Source organism: Rhynchophorus ferrugineus, unplaced genomic scaffold (assembly GCF_030347505.1).
Source record: "Rhynchophorus ferrugineus isolate W39M unplaced genomic scaffold, kcgeb_rfMv2 rfM699, whole genome shotgun sequence".
Lineage (NCBI taxonomy): Eukaryota > Metazoa > Arthropoda > Insecta > Coleoptera > Curculionidae > Rhynchophorus > Rhynchophorus ferrugineus.
In genome coordinates, this window is record NW_027473276.1 from 22,501 (window position 1) to 26,322 (window position 3,822).

General features: G+C 46.9%; 2 non-coding genes across 2 annotated transcripts; both read right to left on the minus strand.

Annotated features, from left to right (window-relative positions):
* Window positions 1-319: 319 nt before the first annotated feature.
* LOC143206450 (5.8S ribosomal RNA) lies at window positions 320-474 on the minus strand. Its single transcript, XR_013008415.1, has one exon. It is a non-coding gene; the product is annotated as a 5.8S ribosomal RNA (ribosomal RNA).
* A 708-nt stretch (window positions 475-1,182) lies between these two features.
* LOC143206451 (small subunit ribosomal RNA) lies at window positions 1,183-3,171 on the minus strand. The gene has a single exon (XR_013008416.1). It is a non-coding gene; the product is annotated as a small subunit ribosomal RNA (ribosomal RNA).
* Between the last annotated feature and the right edge of the window lie 651 nt (window positions 3,172-3,822).

The window sequence follows — 3,822 nt, forward strand, 5'->3', positions numbered from 1 at the left end:
AACGGTGTTTTCTCCCTCGTATTCGAGAGACAACGCACCTACGATCCGACGTCGATTAAAAACTAATTTTATCGGATACGACGATCGTATTAATGGTGCGCGCTACGTTTATCACAAAAACGTGCGAACGACCGTTTTAAACACGTCTCATCCCTTTCATATTCGTACGACCCGTACGAGAGAGTTAGGTCACACGTACGGGTCCGCTGTCACGTTTTAGAACGTCGCGATCGAATCGCGCTTATACGCTCAGCACGCTCAGACATTTCTCGTCGATCGCGAAGATCAAAGAAAATCCGAGCAGTCTTGAAATGAGATACGACCCTCAGCCAGGAGTGGTCCGGGTATGAGATCCCAGGACCGCAATGTGCGTTCGAAATGTCGATGTTCATGTGTCCTGCAGTTCACAAGTTGACGCGCAATTAGCTGCGTTCTTCATCGACCCACGAGCCAAGTGATCCACCGTTTAGGGTAATCTTTTTTTAAGTTAGGTTTTAAACGCATATCGAAACGTTTCTATTATAAGACGACGACGACGACGACGACGCGCGCTCACGTCATAGACAGCGCTTGCGCCCCTTTCGCAGCCGCCGTCGACTTTAAAACGCTCTTACGGTTTATTTTCGTCTTCTCCACTACACACAACGAGAGGAGCGGAGACAGACTACTCGAAATGGTGACGTTCGTTGTAAATTTTCGTCGTCTCACCTCGTACGACAACAAAAGAGCATACGCTGATCATAGTTTGGCAATATTTTCGTAAACTAAATCTCACCCTTTTGGAATGAAACAAACGAAGGGTGATAAGATTTTCGTAAACTAATCACATTACCGATCATCGTATATGTTCGTCGATATGAGGATCGAAACGTCGATTAGAAATATAATTGGCAAAATCGTTTTATTTTGCGCTCGATTTGTCCATTTATAACGAAATCCGTCGTAGGCCGACGATTATTACTCGTCGTCCTATATAACAACATCTTCATCGTATATATCTCCGCTTTCGGGCGTACATCTTTTAAAACCATATATTATAGGTACCCGAAAACAGCTACGTTGACGACGTCGAAATTCGATCGGAACTTCCGAACTTCGTAGATGGCTCTTTAACGTTCGACAATGATTTTTACAGACTTGTACGTTTACCTATTATATATATATAGGCATAACAACACACTGTAATGATCCTTCCGCAGGTTCACCTACGGAAACCTTGTTACGACTTTTACTTCCTCTAAATGATCAAGTTTGGTCATCTTTTCCTACACATCGACGACGCCGAAACGCCATCGCGTGTCGATCCGAAGACCTCACTAAATCATTCAATCGGTAGTAGCGACGGGCGGTGTGTACAAAGGGCAGGGACGTAATCAACGCGAGCTTATGACTCGCGCTTACTGGGAATTCCTCGTTCATGGGGAACAATTGCAAGCCCCAATCCCTAGCACGAAGGAGGTTCAGCGGGTTACCCGGGCCGCTCGGCCAGGGAAGACACGCTGATTCCTTCAGTGTAGCGCGCGTGCGGCCCAGAACATCTAAGGGCATCACAGACCTGTTATTGCTCAATCTCGTGCGGCTAGAAGCCGCCTGTCCCTCTAAGAAGAATAGTTTGTACGCCGACAGTAAAAACCGCGCACGAACCGCGAAACCCGAAAGCAACGCGGCCGGCGGGCCTTTAGGATGTCAAAAAGCGCCTAGTTAGCAGGCTAGAGTCTCGTTCGTTATCGGAATTAACCAGACAAATCGCTCCACCAACTAAGAACGGCCATGCACCACCACCCACCGAATCAAGAAAGAGCTCTCAATCTGTCAATCCTTCCGGTGTCCGGGCCTGGTGAGGTTTCCCGTGTTGAGTCAAATTAAGCCGCAGGCTCCACTCCTGGTGGTGCCCTTCCGTCAATTCCTTTAAGTTTCAGCTTTGCAACCATACTTCCCCCGGAACCCAAAAGCTTTGGTTTCCCGGAAGCTGCCCGTCGAGTCATATTAGGGAACGTCGACGGATCGCTAGCTGGCATCGTTTAAGGTTAGAACTAGGGCGGTATCTGATCGCCTTCGAACCTCTAACTTTCGTTCTTGATCAATGAAAGCGTTTTTGGCAAATGCTTTCGCTTCTGTTCGTCTTGCGACGATCCAAGAATTTCACCTCTAACGTCGCAATACGAATGCCCCCATCCGTTCCTATTAATCATTACCTCGGGGTTCCGAAAACCAACAAAATAGAACCGAGGTCCTATTCCATTATTCCATGCATACAGTATTCAGGCGAAATTTTAGCCTGCTTTGAGCACTCTAATTTGTTCAAAGTAAACGTGCCGGCCCACCTCGACACTCAGTAAAGAGCACCGCGGCAGGATTGAGTTGGGCCGTCGTAACCACGACGCGCACAACACGCACGCCGAAACGCACGCGCGACGGCGACGCGACACGACTAAGCCCACCGGCAGGACGTCTCGCGAAAAACACGCCAGTTAACACCGCGAACGATGAACCGGCGGCGCGAGACACAAATTCGACTACGAGCTTTTTAACCGCAACAACTTTAATATACGCTATTGGAGCTGGAATTACCGCGGCTGCTGGCACCAGACTGGCCCTCCAATTGATCCTCGTTAAAGGGTTTAGAGTGTACTCATTCCGATTACGGGGCCTCGGATGAGTCCCGTATCGTTATTTTTCGTCACTACCTCCCCGTGCCGGGAGTGGGTAATTTGCGCGCCTGCTGCCTTCCTTGGATGTGGTAGCCGTTTCTCAGGCTCCCTCTCCGGAATCGAACCCTGATTCCCCGTTACCCGTTACGACCATGGTAGGCGCAGAACCTACCATCGACAGTTGATAAGGCAGACATTTGAAAGATGTGTCGCCGGTGCGAGACCGTGCGATCAGCTTAAAGTTATTCAGAGTCACCAAGTTGTACGATGACGAGCGCGAACCCGAAACCGATTGGTTTTGATCTAATAAAAGCACTCCTTCCATCTCTGGTCGGAGCTCTGTTTGCATGTATTAGCTCTAGAATTACCACAGTTATCCAAGTAATTGTGGGTACGATCTAAGGAACCATAACTGATTTAATGAGCCTTTCGCGGTTTCACCTTAATTCGGTATGTACTGAGACATGCATGGCTTAATCTTTGAGACAAGCATATGACTACTGGCAGGATCAACCAGGGAACTGTTCTTATTATTTTATCGACACGAAGCAGATAAAACAAATACAGACACAGTTTATTTTATAAGTTTGACTTATAAAGAAACGTGTGCGTAAGACGACGATATATAATATATATCGACGACTAATAAAAAGGAGGTGCATGATAGCGCGCCTAGACGACGGAAAAACCGGTCCGAGGCGCCACGCTCTTACATTTTAATATTAGTTGTCTAATAAAACAAAACGATATCATCATCTTAGACACATCTTTTGTTTTTTTTATACACAACCGATCGACTAGGCACCCAATTATCTCGATTATCGACGACGATCGTCGACTACGTCGAAAATTGGATGCCGCAAAATATCGTTCGGCGTTTATAAGACCTCGAAAAACATTCTCTCCGAACCCTTCGCTAGATAGAAATATATAAAGCGACAAGGAAACCTCGTACGAGAAACGTTTCGTGATTTTTTATTTTATTCTCGCTCGGAGAGCAGAGAGCTATCGCAAAATGTGTTGCTGTTTTATGAACGTTCCGATGAAAAACCGATACGTCCATAAAAATAATAATTCCAATCGCATATGAATCGTGGATCATCTTCTTCTAACGAAGCCGAATGTTCCCGCCGAATTCGCGATCTCGCAGTGATACCGTCGTCGTCGTCGT